We start from the raw sequence: 16994 nt of genomic DNA on the forward strand, positions 1-16994 counted from the left end.
CCCGATATTTATGATTTTGCAAGAAATATTTATAATTTAAGGCATTTGAAGAGCCATGCTTTTCAGTGAACATTTTCTATCTCATGTTCTTCCACACTGGCATAATACAATAACGCTCACAAATTATTTTCACCTCTTCCCAAAATCAGCCTTCTCTTTACGTTTTACCATTGTCGAAAGTCCTTTACTACTTGTATAAGCGTAATGTTAATGTAGATATTGTATGAGATCGTTATATGATTACAGCAGTTTATGAACAAAATATCTTATTCAACATATACACAATACATGTATGCATTATTTTCTATTTCTGTTTTGTACATGGTTATCTTTACATCTTGCTCTGAGTCTTTTGAAATATCATCATCATCATCATCACTTGATATCCATGGTATTATCTCATCAGTTTCTTTAAAGGTAAAGATAATTGTATTTGTTCGTAGAATATAAATAACTGATTTTTGTATAATCAAGTATTCATAATGTTAATGTTCATGATTTCCAAACTATTCTGATTTTTTTTAATTTGGTACTTCTTTTTGGGGAAAAATAGAATAGTTTGAATCACAAACACAGATCAGTTTTTCCTCTTCAATTCGGCAACGCTTACATTTCCATCCTCCACATACTCCCCGACATGTAATGTGCTTTCTTCTCTCTGTGTATCTCTATCTCCTGTATCTACACTATAGATACTCATTACATGTTGCAGAAAATTGCCAAGCTGGAGATTTGTTAAAAACAACGATTTTAAAAAATCAATATAACGGTCTGCACAATGCGCTGCAACAAACATGACAGAAGTTTTGTGTTATCTGAACGTGCAACTTCCAATGTTATGTACCATAGGACTCAAATGTATTCTGAACATTCTCTCGAACTTCTTATAGGTAACTTAGTTGTAAGATTGTGAAAAAAGAGAACGTAATTATAATGAAAGGACTAAATGGCATTGCAGAATCGTTGCTGTATTTGTATATAGGGACAGGATGCTTAGGTTACACCAGTTGGGGAGCCAAGAGGATACGGAAACAGATCGAGGCTAATATTATCATAGTATAATATCCTGATAACCATGTTAACATGGAAGGGCTACTGTAAACATATATAATTTGTGTTTTGTTTACAATTACTTATCTGAAGAATATGTTTTTACCTTTGTATTGATAGTTCCTTTCTACAGCTAGGTGTTACAACTCCATAAAAAGATTTTTTTTTAAAACTCAATTTATAGGTGATAACCACCAGAGGGTCCAAATAAAAATATGAAATCATGAATTATCACAAGTGCGTATTGGTACAGGAAATCAATGATTAGTTTAAGTAAATATAGACTATTTGTATAAATATTTAAGTTTATATTCCAATTTGTATTTCCGCCTTGTAGATGCCCGTTCCTGCAACAATCATATGATGATGAGAGAAAAACAAATAGTGTGATTACGCGTAGGCCTATAAACTAGATGGGAGGGATGGATACAATGCCTTTTTGTTAGATACCCCTAAAATACTTCTCATTTGATTCAATTATATACCCATTATGTTCCAAATTCAAAATCATGATCTGAAATCAATTGATTTTATCTAATCCCATGAATGTAGACGACTAGCTGTTCTTTCACGACCTTTCAAACCTAAAAAGTGGTCATACTAAAGTCCCCGGCGCTGGTGATGCGTTAATTCTCCGATTGTGGGTAGGGTTACCATAGTTACAGTCCATGAGACCGACAATGTCGTTCTCCTAGTCATCTTAAATTATCGAAGGGTTCACAAGATCGAAAGTCCATGAGACCGTCGGCCCACAATACCTGCAGCTCACCAGACTGACACGTCGGTCTCGCGGGCCTTACGACAACCTTCTGCGCGTTCACGAGACCGACGCTCGCGGGCTTTGGGTCTCGGGGGCTGTCTGTATACGGGGATGTCCCTTATCAGTGGTATAATTATTTCGGATAGCTTTTTACCATTCATATCTTCCATATAATTTGCTGATTCGTCAACTCGCCTCGAAATTCAGTCACTATAATGACAAATTTATGGAGAAAAAAATTCCCGACACATCTTGAAGCGAAGAAACACATTTTAAAATAATTGTTTGATTTCAACATTGAACCTGGGATATTAGCCATTTTAAAGCTATTATTCTGTCAAATCATATTCCATTGACATGGTTAAAATTCAATATAATTTCAGGTAGTTTATAACCATGACGAAATACGTCATGGTCTAAACATGATAGTTTATCAGCCCCTAGTCATGATGTACTGTACTTCATTTGTAACGTGGACACTTATTGGTGTAAATAGAGCAAAAACATGGAGACATACATGGGGAGCTGGACAGTTAGATAGATATATAGATGAATGAATAGATAGATGGGCAGATATAATATAGATATATGGATAGGTAGATAGATATGGCTGATGTAAATACATGAGAGAGAGAGAGAGAGAGAGAGAGAGAGAGAGAGAGAGAGAGAGACGGAGAGAGATTGAGAGAGAGAGAGAGAGAGAGAGAGAGAGATAGAGAGAGAGAGAGAGAGAGAGAGAGATGAGAGAGAAAGGAAGTGAGAGGCAGAAGGCGGTAGGAAAGCGGAGGAGAGGAGAGAGAAGATGAAGGGAGAGGAGAGAGTGAGTGAGAGAGACGAAAGAGAGGGAAAGGGAGAGGCATGAAGAGGCCGGAAAGGAGGAGAGAGAGAGAGAGAGAGAAAGAAAGAGAGGGAGAGAGAGAGAGGGGGGGGGGGGGGGAGAGAGAGATGACTCGGGGAGAATGCGGGTTAAACGATTAAAGACCACGAAGATGGATATTTGAGAACTTTAAGCATGATTATTACGATAATCGTGTAAGGAGGAGGAATAAGAAGGAGAAGTTCATGTTCATAATGTTAATGGTCATGATAGCGATAAGCATATCAACAGTGCCGATATAATCATGGTGATTATTACGATAAATGTGTTAGGAGGAAAAGTAAGTACGGACGTCAGTTGTCAAAGAAGTCGGCAAGACAAAATAGAAAGTGAATTATATATAGCTCTAAAGAAAAAAATAAAGCTCCAATAAAAGGCATATCACACCCACACACACATACAAACACAAAGGGAGAAATATACAAAAGTGATTCCATTTCATTTGGAGGCATACAAGAATAACAGGTGGCCTACTCGAAAACATTCATGATACTTAAGAGTTCCATCTCTTTGGGAAGAAGAACAAACGCGTAGGATCATTGAAATCAATGATTATGACATGATTTAATGGCATTAATTTGTCCTTCTGGAATTGAAATTTGGATCAAAGCGAGATCTGTTACACGCGGCTTCATAATGCTCCAAATGGCAGAACGCATTTTTCACTGCCACACAATAAATGTCCCCCTAGAAACGAGTAGTATTTCCCATATCTATAAATAAGACAGCAAATCCCCGTGTCCACCCCCATCACTCCTAAAGACCAGCTCCAAGCATCCCCAGACAAAGGATCGCATCCCCACCATCATCCGTTTCGACATCTATATCCCCTTCAAGAGCAGGAGGAGGAGGCGGACCCTTTGATTAAATCAAACTGAAATCGAGTAAATCAAATGATTTCGGCAATCAATTAGATGAATTCGGTATGATATATGACATTCTAAATTTCATAAAACTGGCAATGATAAGACTCATCTAATTGGTACGTCACCGCAGAAGTCCAATTCCAGACCCAAATCCAACCAAAAAATACACGTGTGTCGTATTCAGATACAGATTTTGTCCGGTTTCGTCCAAGATCTGTGTTCTGTCGCTTATTTTGTGATAAATAGTTATGTTTATATCTATGATCCACTGGATGTTTATCATTTAAGGTGGCAAAAATGCCAGAACCTTTTTCGGTGTTTTTTCTCAGATCTAACATGCTATTGTGAGGCATAGGTTAACATTGTTTATTCCGTGTCACCCGCTGTAAAAAAGTACTTCCTTTTTTTACCAGGGGTTCTGGCATTTTCCGTCCATCGTGTGAGGTTTTCTTGACATTATTTTCCCATAAACATACCCTTATTGAAAAAAGAAACAACATCAATTCCACAAAATACACCAACCAAAATTCTAATATGATAATGATACGTTCAAATGTGCACTTTTTTGTTTAAGGCTACACAACAATAATAAACGGTCATACGTTTTTTAATATTATACAGAAAATATTTTGATAAGAGATATAAAATCAAGAAAGGAAAGCTGTGAAAAGGTGTTCCGAATAATTTCCTATTCAAAGACATTTTCAAAGAATAAGGAAAGCAGGATGAAGAAATCATGGGGTTGAAGATATCAAGCAAGAGCTATAGAGGTAAGGTGAAAAAGGAACAAGGGAGTAGTAATAGAAGAGATAGACAGACGAATCGATAGTAGTATAAGTGATATAAGGGGAGGGGAAGTGAAAGAGAGAGAGAGAGAGAGAGAGGAAGAGAGAGCGAGAGAGAGAGAGAGAGAGAGAGAGAGAGAGAGAGAGAGAGAGAGAGACGGGGTGGAAGGGAGGATGACCGAGGGGAGAGACAGAGAGAGAGAGAGAGGGGGAGAAACAAAAAGAAAGAGAGGGTGATAAAGAAAGAAAGATTAAAAAGAATAAATTAAGGATGGCGAGAAATGAAAGGGAGAGAGGAAGAGGGTGAGAGGGAGGGATCGGAGGGGGATAGAGAGGGAGGGACAGAGTGAGAGAGAGTGTGTGAGAAAGAGAGAGAGAGAGAGAGAAAGGACAAGAAAGGGAGGTTGAAAAGGAGGGGGAGAGAATAAAGATGGCGAGGGAAATAGGAAGAGGTAGAGAAAGAAAGAGAGAGTGAATATATGAAATATATAATAGATGCTTAATAATTGATCTTGAACAATACTTCGTTCGTCATTAGAATAGATTGCATTTCTTTTTTGGTCATATTTTTCATACTTTATTTAACATTTATTTTCTAATTAATTCACTTGAAAGATTAAAAGCTAATATCATCATAAAGTGATCGTGAAATATAATGAAATAGACGGTCTCCTGATGTTTTGCACATTTTTCAATGTTGTTCTTTGGCATATTTGGTTTTGAAAAACCGAGTGGCATATTCATGATACTGCATAAAATAAGCCTATCCGTCGACAAATCAATAAACCTTAACCGTTTAAAGAAGACAGGACAACTATACATGTAAAGGAGCAATTTCTAATTACTTCTAGAACTGAACTTTTTTGGAATTTCAACAAGTTCATCATGGTATGTAATACTAAAATCAAGGGTTTCATCGACATGTGACCGAGTAAACCCATTGAAAACGCGTTACGATAGCCCCGTTTCAGTTTCCCTTTTCATCGTAAATAAATTAACGTCAAATTTATCAAAGCCTCATTACAATCAAGTGTATTTTGCCTTGAAACTAAAAGAGTTAATATTGACACATTGTTTAAATCTCAACTCTTTCAGTTGCATGACTTCATAATTGTATACAGACATTTGGAGGAAAAAAAAGGGGAATAAAATGCTTACATTTAAACACAAAGTAAAGTGTTTCGGTTAATTTTGTGTTAAAGTTTTTTGTTTATAGGCCTTGGTCTCTAGATTTGGAACACAGTTTCATAAATTATTCATCAAAGTATTTTTACAACAATGGTTGTCTTTTTGTCTTTTTTATTTGTTGCTGTTCGTGAGTATTTGCACTAATAAGTTAGACTTAGGTTGGCAATACTCTGTGATAGACTCGGTAACACATGCTTTCAAAACAAAAACTGATATTTTATCTACACCTACAGATTTAGTATTTTTCAATTTGTTTATAACTCCCAACGCATCATTTTCGGTTAAAGGGGTAAACTCAAAACTCTTTATTAATGGTATATTGTTTTCCATAGGGAGAGGCGTATCAGGAATTTATTTTGCTAAATTACTTCCTACTGACAAATGACCGTGAAATACCATTTACGTCTCATGCTACCGAAACCAACTCAATTCCTTCTTTGCTGAAGTATGAGCAGAAACGATAAGTAAAATCATTAATTTCTTCACATTATTCCAGTTCATAATTTCTTAATTTCTTTTCTTTTTAATTCATTAAGGAAACGAAAAAATATCCTCAAATGGTTCTAATATCATTTTAAATAACTCCATTTATCGGTACATTATTATTATATCGATCATAATTTCTGCCAAGGAAATGGAAATTAAATGGTTGAAAAAAAATATGAGTCATGATTGTGAGTCATCCTGAAATTGATGAGCATCAAACCAGAGGCTGATTACAATTAGTACTTATAAATTTCTACTCTTCCTTCTTCTTCTTAATTCTTCTTTTTTTCTTTTTTAGTTTTTTTATTTGTTAATAGCATCTCCTTCTCTTTCTTTTTCTTTTTCTTCTTCATCTTCTTCCTCTCCTTCTTCTCCTCCTTCTTCTTCTTTTTTTTACGCCTTCTTCTTTTCTTTTTCTTTCTCCTTTTCCTGTTTTCTTCTCTTTTCTGCTTCATTTTCTTCTTCATTTTCTTCTTCTTCTTCTTTTACGTCTTATTATTCTTCTTCTTCTTCTTCCATTTTTCTTCTTCTTCTTCTTCTTCTTCTTCTTCTTCTTTTTCGTCTTCTTCTTTTCGTTTTCTTTCTCCTTTTCCTGTTTTCTTCTCTTGTACTGCATTATTTACTTTATTTTCTTCTTCTTCTATTTCTACTACTACTTCTTCTTCTTTTTCTTCTCCTGCTTTTTCTTTGATATTTATTCTCTGTCTTCTTCTTCTTCTTCTTCTTCCACAGTTTTCTTTCCCGTTTTGTTTTAGATTGACAAAAGCAAGACGGAAATGAAAAATATTTCATTTGAAAGAAAAATATAATATTAGTAAGAAAAATCTTGCCTATGAAGTTAGTTTCTAGACTTCCAAAATATCCTCGTGATTAAGTCATCATGACAGATCCATTCCATTTTACTTAATCCAGATTCATACATTCCAAAGGAAACCAACATCTTAAAAATCGCGGGTTTTTGGTCTATCCTTGGAATAATGTTTAGAATGGATCTCGATAACTTCTCCCAGGGGACTAATATCTGCTCATAATTGATCGGAGTGGCCCATAGTTGGATAACTTTTCTCCGGTGATAATTCAAAATTACCCGCACTCTACTTCCCATACATCACCAAAATCAGAGAAGGCGAATAAAACCATTAGACCTGTTTTATCAATCAATATTTTGGCAAAATAATGGTGGCGTATTTCACGGTCATTTGTCATAAAATAAATTCATGACAGAGAAGGCCCTCTCCAATTTCCTACAAAAATGCTTTCAGGTTTAGATTTTCTAGTTGTATGTAAATAGGAGTGTTGCCATGATGTGTTTCTGATTTTCACATACTATTGAACATTCTCACTTAGTCGTGAAAGTAAATAGTACACTGTAAGAAACAAAACGTTACGGAAGTTTTAAAGAATATTGCGGTACAAATATCTCTAAGATCCTAATTATTGTATTAAGTGGAGCCATGAGATAATCATCACACGGCACACTATTAATCTTGATTTGAAATATTTGGAAGTGATTCCTTTTTTTTTCTTTTTTAATATATTTTTTAAACCAATAATTTTGTTTACAGTTACATGTAAATTTACATATTATTTTTTGTTTAATCGTAGTGTGACGTATATACACATTAGTGACTGGTATTTAAACATTAGAATGGGGGAAACAATATTCATTAACCAATGCTAAATTCAAATTTAATTATCACAACGCATCTTTATACTGTCACTCCCATATTTAAGGAAAACGAAACATGCTGTGAAAAAGATAATAAAATATCAAGCATTTCAATGATGCAGCCAAATTCATTGAGTATTTGGAATTATATTTCAACTACATGAGATTGGAATATGAGCTTTTGCCATAATTTTTTTTATTTTTAATTTGCTGTATTGTTGACATGAACTTAACAATTTCTGAATCAGTTTCCTAGGTTCCCTATTTGCCACATTCGTATTAAAGTAACGTGTATTCAATGTAAACAGAATATTATAGAATCCATAATTTGTAATGAAAGAAAGCAATTCATCTCGTGAAAATATGTTTTTATTTGACACATTTTAAGTATTCTAAGTACCTTTTTGATGCAATAAAAAAAAGGAAGATGTTCTGCTTACCCGAGTTGTGGTGCGCATGGTGGTATTTTATTTTTAAGGAACATCTAAGTAACATATAAAATGCGAAATATATGGAATAAATGCTTTCCACTATTGCTTCATGAAATTTGAGATACAGAATAAACCCTCTTTTTATCTTTTTAATGATACATACATATTGTTTATGTTCAGTTGTCTATCTAGAAAAAAGAAAGAAACCTTAGCAGTTTCTCAGTGCATGTGACGCTATGATATGAAAGGACCAAATATTCAAGAAAATATCTCAAATCATATTCTATTCTTGTCGACTTTCAAATAATTTTCACACATTTTTTATCGTGACAATAAGTATGTTCCTTCATTTCTCTTTCGTCGTAAATTATATAGACACCAAAATAATGATTTAGCAAAGGAAACACCAGTCGGCACGCATCGGGCCTGTCATACCTCGTGCCGCCGTAACTAGTGGCGTAACAAACGACCCGTGTCTAATACAGGTTAGTAAATCGGCGCCCTGGTCAATGTACCGGAACGAACTTGACTCGTAAAAGAAGCATGATTTGCTTTGATTTCTGTCACCTCTTACTCCACTCTTTCTCTTATTTCATGGATTCTTATTTCTGCTGCTGTTTCGTTGTCTAGGTTTCGTAAGAGACAGCACGTAAGCACAATGCATTGTTGATGTTTTTAAGAGGAGCATAGAAATTAAAGAGGTTATGGCTGATAATGGTAATCAACTGCAGCATGTCGCATTAAAAAAGAAAAAAGAAAAAAGGGAAGACAATTTTGATTACAAATTTTCGTTTCATTCCAAAACTTGAGGCGCTAAAGCTAAAATCATTTCATTCCGAAATGAATCAAACCCACAATGTCCATTATGAATTTGTTCGTTCAAACCACGTTAACGATTTATGTAGATCTGGTGAGGTTATCCGGTGACCGGTGCAAAATTTCAATAAATTCAACCCATTTTAATATTTCAAACGAATATTTTTATATTATGGCCCTTTGGAATGATACATATAAAGACATTGTTTTTAGAGGGGAAAAATATAATCTTCCCCTTTGTTTTCTTCAACAAACAATAAATATTCGAAAAGTTCGTACACAATGTTCTGCTAGCTAGCACCGTTAAAAGTATTGAGACGTGCAATATGTGGCAACAAGAGACAGCAGACAGTTTCAATCCAAAAGGCGTTTAATCCATAAAAATTAAAACTATGAACATAATGGGGGAAAATAGAATTCATTGCTAGATTTTTCTTAAGATTGTCAAATTTATGTAAGGCAATATCCTTACTTCATATGCGAAAAGAAGTGATTACTTACCAGCGAAAGTGATCAATTAAAAATCCTTGATTTATTCGAAGTTTTAATATATTTAAGAATAAAACTTTTCAAGTACTTTTTTTTTTTTTTTTTTGCTTTTATTTCTGGTTAAGTTCTGCTAAATTTGACGCCTGACATTTTAAGAGGTAGCTTGTAAAATTACATTTTATGTACATTTAATAGAAGAAAAAAATAATCCCTTTGAACTAATAGTAATAAACGGAGAGAGAGAGAGATAGAGAGAGAGAGAGAGAGAGAGAGAGAGAGAGAGGGGAGGGAGGGGTGAGAAAGAGAGGGGGAGAAGCTAGAAGGGAGGCAGATTTGCTTATGAAAAGAATGAGAAAAGGGACTGGTACCATGATAACACACATACTCTTTGCGAAAACTATAACCTTTACATGTATGTACTTAAAGATAAAGTCATAATTTAATTTAATTCTACTGACTTTCCCTTTGTTTTAAAGAAAATTCTTATTTTCTCAGCCAAAAGTTTTGATTATTTTGTTAACTGCATTATTTTGTAACCATTAAAGAGAGAAACGCATTATACGTCCTATAGCTCATAGCAGTTCAAAAATATATTTGTGTAGCTTAAAAAAAACAAGTGTCCATCACGATTGTGTATTTGCTAGAACAAATACAAAGTCAAATTCACACGATTAGTGTGTTTGATTCAGATATTTTTGGATCACCGTACAGCCATATTGTAAGCATGAAATGAAATACATTGTAAGTAATAATAATCTCTAGATAAATAAAGTTCAAATCTTATGTTATTCTTAATGGTGGTATGATATATTTATATTTGTTTTGATAGTTTCACGATTGCGATTACATGTAATTACTACTCAATTTTGTTTTAAAAGGCATGTACGATATTATTTTATAATATACATGCATACATATACATATAACAACCATCCACTGAGCATGCCAATAAGATGATAATTCTCTAACGGAATGTAGTGCTACATATAATTATATTGATATACGGTGAGTTATCATTAGAGTTATCATTGTGATGAAACCAGGGCCATTTTTTTAACAATTCCGATTAATCGAAGCTTATTTGCGATTTATATCAATCGCAACTCTTTATAAGACCCTGTTATCTACAAAAAATGGTGTATAACACAATATGCAGTATTGACTCTTCTTTGTTCAGCATTTATCAGAGTCACTATTCTAGCAGGCTAAAATCAGGAACACAATTATAATTATCTATTCGTGTCTTGTAGGATTACATGCAAGGTAACTCATGTATCACAACCTCTCGATATGTCTGCTAATATTTAAAAAACACATAATGGGTTGTAGCAATACCATGCACTGTGCTAAATATACCTTAACCGGAACAACCATATGGCCCGATATAACCACGAGGGTAGATATAACATCTAGATTTCTGTCTTAGAAAGGAAAATAGTGATCATTTACACCAGGGTTTCTCTGTCTTTCGTTTACTATATATCATGCAGCCTATATCACAGTCCATATTTAGGGATACGAACCATTGATATATCCATTTAGTATGTCAACATATCATCATGATATCATTGGTGTTAATATCGATGTCACTCAAACAGTAATAATAATTTCATATCAGAATGATGCAGATCGATACTTAGATGCGAAGTCAATTTTCGAATCTTGTGAAGGTCACTTAACGATTTCGAATTAGAAACATTTTTTAAAATTATTATTAAAACCCTAGCAACCATGTTTAATTTTATTATAAAACATGTCAAACATTCACTCGTACAAATGTTAGTCCTATTGACACGGTAACATATTCCGATAATTGTAAACAATCTTTTAAAACTAATTTGCGTGTTTAGTTTGCTTGCAGATCCGCCAGCTCATATTCTCAAAACCAAGATTTTTAAAGGCTGAATAACCATAGATGGCAGATTTGTATTAACTTATATCACAATGACGGTGTTTTTCAAATCAATTTTATAAGCATACAAACAGATTTTATGTATTTACAATTTTTTAATAATATCATTACGTTTTGGTTCCGGCTAAAAATATGTACAAGCGAGTTCGTCGTTTCTATCAAAGTCCGATTCAATGCAATAGGGATTTCGTAGCTCTATGTACAGGCTCGGTAAGGGCTGAGTTTATACCGCTGGCAGTTCACTAAAATACACCGGTGTCACTAGTTCTGAACTTATTTAGAAAGAATGCTCTTTCCAAGATAATGATAATAAAGACCACAAAAAAAAAATCGTAGCACATCAGAATAATAATCATATGAAAAATTTATATAGCGCTTGTGACAAAAGTTTCAAAGCGCTGTACATGTACACAAATCAAAATTACTACAAACAAAAAAATCAATATTACTAATGGAATTAACATTACTCAAATTACCAAGAATAACAAGGATTTAAAAGTCTAGTGGCCTGTCGTTGAAGATGCAATGAAAGACACCTCTAGGGAACGTGCTCGAGGAATCCCCATAATTATGATACTGCATTTTAAAAACATATTCGATTTTAAATTACTTTTGAACCATCATTATCATCGTCCTCATCATCACCACCACCATTATCATCATCATTATTTTCATCAGTCAACAATAGTGTCAATGGTTAGCACAATGAAATCCGCTTACGAAATATTCCAGGTGCTTAATTCCTTAAACATTACTTAACTTTAAAAAAGGTCAACCGCTTTTTATTGTTGAGTGTTGACATGTTCTCGAAGTAAAAAAAGCCTTTTTATTATTATGCCTTCCAATTATATCACAACATATGAGATAAATAGAGAAGAGTGTACATTTATTGGCATCTTTATATCCCATAAACTTAATATGATACACACAGTAACCACTGATAGCGTTACAAGGAAACTTACTGGTGGGACTGAAGACCTACCAGTGGGGTCAAGAGGGCCTGCCAGCACCCAGATGCCCTACGATCGCGGGAGACCGCTGGCATAGTAAATCCTTACCTCCTCGTATCTAATATGACATTTACGATGACGACAAATCGTAAAATCCACACGTTACAGCACCTCACGATCGCAGAAATGGGGAAATTAAATATTTTTATTCTTTTTCAGGTCGCGGTACTTTCAACCGTTTCAACTCACCGGTATTTGGTCTCGTCGCTTCAGGTTTTAGGCGGTGTTGCAACGGCAGAGTTCAGCCTGACCAGAGTAGCCAGTGGTTGGCTTAATTGTTGCTCTTGAAGCGTCAATTTATTGAGGGAGGAGACGGGTTTAGGGGAAGTTGCGGAGGACCCGACAAGCGAGGGATGTTCTCCTTCAGATGAGTGATGATTATCACTCCAGACCAGATCTCGTTCAAACTTCTCTCAGACAAGCGAGAATTTATCGCGCCGAAATTCCTTCAAGTTCCTTGCTAAGAATTAATCGTTTTGGAAAAAGGTTCTTTTACAAGTTAGGGTGTTCCCCTGTCATTTGCGACAAACTTGTAACATTATTGTGACACGGTTGGCATTTCTTTTTGCATGGAAGTATAATTGAATGCTTTATGTGAAAGGAAGGGTATGTGATTTATTCATTTTTCTCCTTAATGGGCATTCCGTATGTGAACAGGTCACGTGACCGAGACACATTCACGCCACCGGAGTGGAGGGATGTTTGTTTCATATCGAAATCATTTGATCTAAAACCATATTTTCGTCATCCAGCTCGTAGATGATCCCTTACCATAACTCCTGCCGATTAGCCTAACGACTCAAAGTGTTTCAGCTTATGTTGTCCATGATTATTGGTAGGGGGTCGCAGAAAAAGGGTGGGTTCGGGATTTAGAAGGTAAAAAGATTGATGAACATTTAACGAGAATGTGACGGAACATTTTCAAGTTTCAATTACATAATGACTTTCGGTAAAAACATGGGAGGCATTGCTAAGCGGTTGATTTATTACGGCCATTTAGATGCATGTTTTAGGCCCATAAAATGTACTCCTTGGAGAGCGTAGTGGTATTGAAAAGCTCACGTCTGCACATTTCACTCCTAACGGCTTCCAGCCCATGGCGGCCAAGAGTGGGACAACAGGTAAGTAACATGAAAACCCGCAAAAAAAAAACTGGAACCTTACCTCCCCCCCCCCCCCTATCCCACCGCTCCCTTGAAAATGAGAGAGAAAGCGAGAGAGAAGAGAGAGAGAGAGAGAGAGAGAGAGAGAGAGAGAGGGGGGGGGGAAGAGAAAGCGTAATATAACATGCAGGATTAGACACGTAATATGCTAATTGCAAAATATTGTTTCAATATAAAGATGTAATACGACACAAATTTGTCAACATAATCGTCATTTCAATTCTTTTAATTTCGACGTTTGAGGCGATACTAGTGCCTGGGTCCCTCGTCAACAAATGTTTGTAAAATAAAAAGGAATGTCCTGTCCTTTTGATCCTTACATTGACCCTTCTTTCTCGTGAATAATTGTTCTATTTGCTCATAAAAATGCCATGAGCTTCTATAACATTCGCTATAATGATCTCATTGAATTTAGTAAAATAAGCAGCTCGGCAGCGATGACATTAGTAAGAATACAATGAAGAAGTAGTAGTAAATATACGTTTAGTATAAGTTGTAGAATAGTAGTAGTAGTAGTAGTAGTAGTAGTAGTAGTAGTAGTAGAAGTAGTAGTAGTAGTAGTAGTAGTAGTAGTAGTAGTAGTAGTAGTAGTAGTAGTAGTAGTAGTAATAGTAGTAGAAGTAACAGCAGCATCAGAAGTAGTAATAGTAGTAGCAGAACAGTAGTAGTGGTAGAAGAAGTAGTAGTAGTAGTAGTAGTAGTAGTAGTAGTAGTAGTAGTAGAAGTAGAAGTAACAGCAGCATCAGAAGTAGTTATAGTAGTAGCAGAAGTAGAATAGAAGTAGTAGTTGTAGTAGATGTAGTAGTAGTAGTAGTAGTAGTAGTAGTAGTAGTAGTAGTACTAGTTGTTAATTGCGCATGGGTAAAGCACCTTGTTAAAGGTAGTGTATCCCTTTTAAAACCAACATCAAATGCTATAGAACTTTGCAGGAATTATTAATATGTCACATAATCCTATCTGTGAAATTAAACGTTTGCAGTGTCCTACAGTATTCAAATTATGCAAGGAAACCCGTTTACATTCTAGAATTCATTGTCAGACACTATTGAGTGACTGAATTACTTCTCTTTTTCCTTGGTGATAACAAACATGAGATGATCTGTAAAGGATACATGAGCATTTGTCTACATCAATAACCCACTAAATCTTTGCGCAGCACAAAACGTACGACCATTCGGTGCAAGAGTCTGAAAATCAGACTATTTCACAAAACGACTGCAATCCCTAAATTCGATTCGACAATTTAACGGTCGTTATTTTTCCACAAAAAGACGCGTTCAGGCCCTTTTGTTTTGAGGGAAGTTCTAAAGTAGTATTATCTTTCAACTGCCGTTAGACGTTAACCTTTTCATTTTTTTTGTTGTCCTTCAAATTGGACATAGTACCTTTAAAGGAGGCAGATACCGAGTAAGGTTTGAACCGGGGGCATCTAGTATCAAGAGCCTCAAACATCACGGTGCACTAGCCTACCCACCGCCCCCCCCCCCCCTCGTTACAAATTTTATACCTCAAGTTTGAAAATCAGCCATTCTTTTGCTCAGATTTAAATTTCAGGAAAAAAATTAATAAAACAAAACATTATTTGAAAAATGATAACCTGAATCTATGAGCTCACGGCAGCACCCCCCTCTCTCCATCTCTCTTTCTCTCTCTCTCTCTCTCTCTCTCTCTCTCTCCCTTTCTTTCTTTTTCTTTAAATTGTGAATGGATTTAAATTCAAATTTCAAATGTCGACACAATTGTCTTCCTTTTATAATAAAATAGGTTCTGCAGCTACCAAGACATTGTATGCGTGCAGTATCGATGGAACGTTATCAAACCGTTTGTTAGTGGGGGAATTCAATATCCGAAAAACGAAGAAATGTAAAATTCCTAAAACTGTACCTCCGTAAGGTGAAATGCGAGATATAACCAAAAACAAAATATGACCTAAAAACAAAATGATACAAAATTGCAATAATCAGTCAAATTAAAGAATAACAGCTCTCGGTTACATAATGAATTTGGGTGACGACTTGACTCTGTTAACGAGAAGGCTCTTGCTATATCTGTCCTTATCGGCAGTGTTAGAAATATTGCTGACTTACTATGATGTTAATTCCTCTTTATTCAATCTCATCCATGCTTTAAAAATAAGAGAAAAATTGAGGTAATAGCTTTTATATAAAAATTACTGTTCAGAACAAGATCTAGATCTTGTCAATTCAAATAATATGTTATTTTTTTGCTTTAATTTATTATGAACTTGATTTTGTATTTACGTAGGAAGTGTACAAAAAGAACTTATCTAGTCTAAGGAATATTGAATCCGGTGTATTGTTATGTTAATATTTTATTCTAAAATACGATGTTAAATGGAGAACTTTGTTAGAAAGTCAAATTACTTGCGAAGTTTTGCTGACCTCGATATTTCATTAATTTAAAATGAATTTGCGAGAACAGGATATAAATTGTAAACCCCAAAAGTACACAAAATTATCAAACAATTGGAAGATTTGCATGCATACGACAGCAGACAGACAAATAGTATCAGTACCCCCTCTACGGTAGCAGTTATGAAATTAAAGCAATCTTCAGTCATACACAGAATTCTGTGACCCGAGTATTGCAGTGGATAATGTTAACTAAATGTAATAAATGAAAAACATTCTACATGGCTCAATCATAAAGTTAAACTCCACCATCTATCTATATCAATAATTTCCATAGGCATGTCAGAGATAGAAGTAACAGTGTGCTATACGGAACATTGTGATTAAACTGAGATAATAGTTTATATACTTGTAGTTGTACCCCAAATAGCTTTGAGGCAAACACAGGGAAAGAGGAAGAGATAAATGTTGTTCTTTTTGTTGTTGGTGATGATGATTATAATGATGATTGCGCTAATTTTGTGCTAAAACATTTGGGCGCAAGGGATTGACGATGTTGTTGTCGTTTCCGCATTTTTTTCGTTGATACATCTCTTTATATTTGTTACGTTGGCTAAAGGGGATATTCTCCTTTATCATTATGACATCATTTCCATTCGAGGAGGAGGAGGGGTGGGGGCGGGGGCATCACATAGTAATCGTAATTAGAACCACCTCACTAATACATCACTTGTACGCACGAGACGGTCATAAAAAGATGATCAATTAAACAAAAGTGAAGCGACTAGGAACGCGAGGGAGGAAAAGAGGAGGAATTAGAGAAGAAGAAGAAGGTAGAGAAAGAAGAGCAGAAGACAGAGTCAGGTGAAGATGACGAGGGGGAGGCGAAGCGGGAGGAAGAGTGAGGAGAGCAAAAGGATGAAGAGGAAGAAGATGGAGAGGGAATGAAGTTTAGAGTAGCAGGGAAGAGAAGGATTATGGAAAAGGTTAAGGAGAAAAAGAAAAGGGAAGAGCAGGCGGCAAAGAAACTTACGAAAAAGGCGGATGAAATACAGAAGGGAAATAATGATGAAGAGGAGGGTAGAAAGGATGCGGAAAAAGGGATGGAGAAGAGGGGAGG

The 16994-nt window shown here is 35.2% G+C and overlaps 1 protein-coding gene across 1 annotated transcript in view; it reads right to left on the reverse strand.

The window, feature by feature from the left end:
• Window positions 1-12769, reverse strand: part of LOC588358 (homeobox protein Hox-A7) — a 29201-nt gene extending 16432 nt beyond the window's left edge. Inside the window, exon 1 of the mRNA XM_788048.4 lies at window positions 12529-12769. The gene's annotated coding sequence lies outside the window, so the exon portion shown is untranslated. The remainder of the gene's footprint in view (window positions 1-12528) is intronic.
• Between the last annotated feature and the right edge of the window lie 4225 nt (window positions 12770-16994).

The sequence above is a fragment of the Strongylocentrotus purpuratus genome, unplaced genomic scaffold (genome assembly GCF_000002235.5).
Source record: "Strongylocentrotus purpuratus isolate Spur 01 unplaced genomic scaffold, Spur_5.0 spur5_scaffold_6, whole genome shotgun sequence".
NCBI classification, from domain to species: Eukaryota; Metazoa; Echinodermata; class Echinoidea; order Camarodonta; family Strongylocentrotidae; genus Strongylocentrotus; species Strongylocentrotus purpuratus.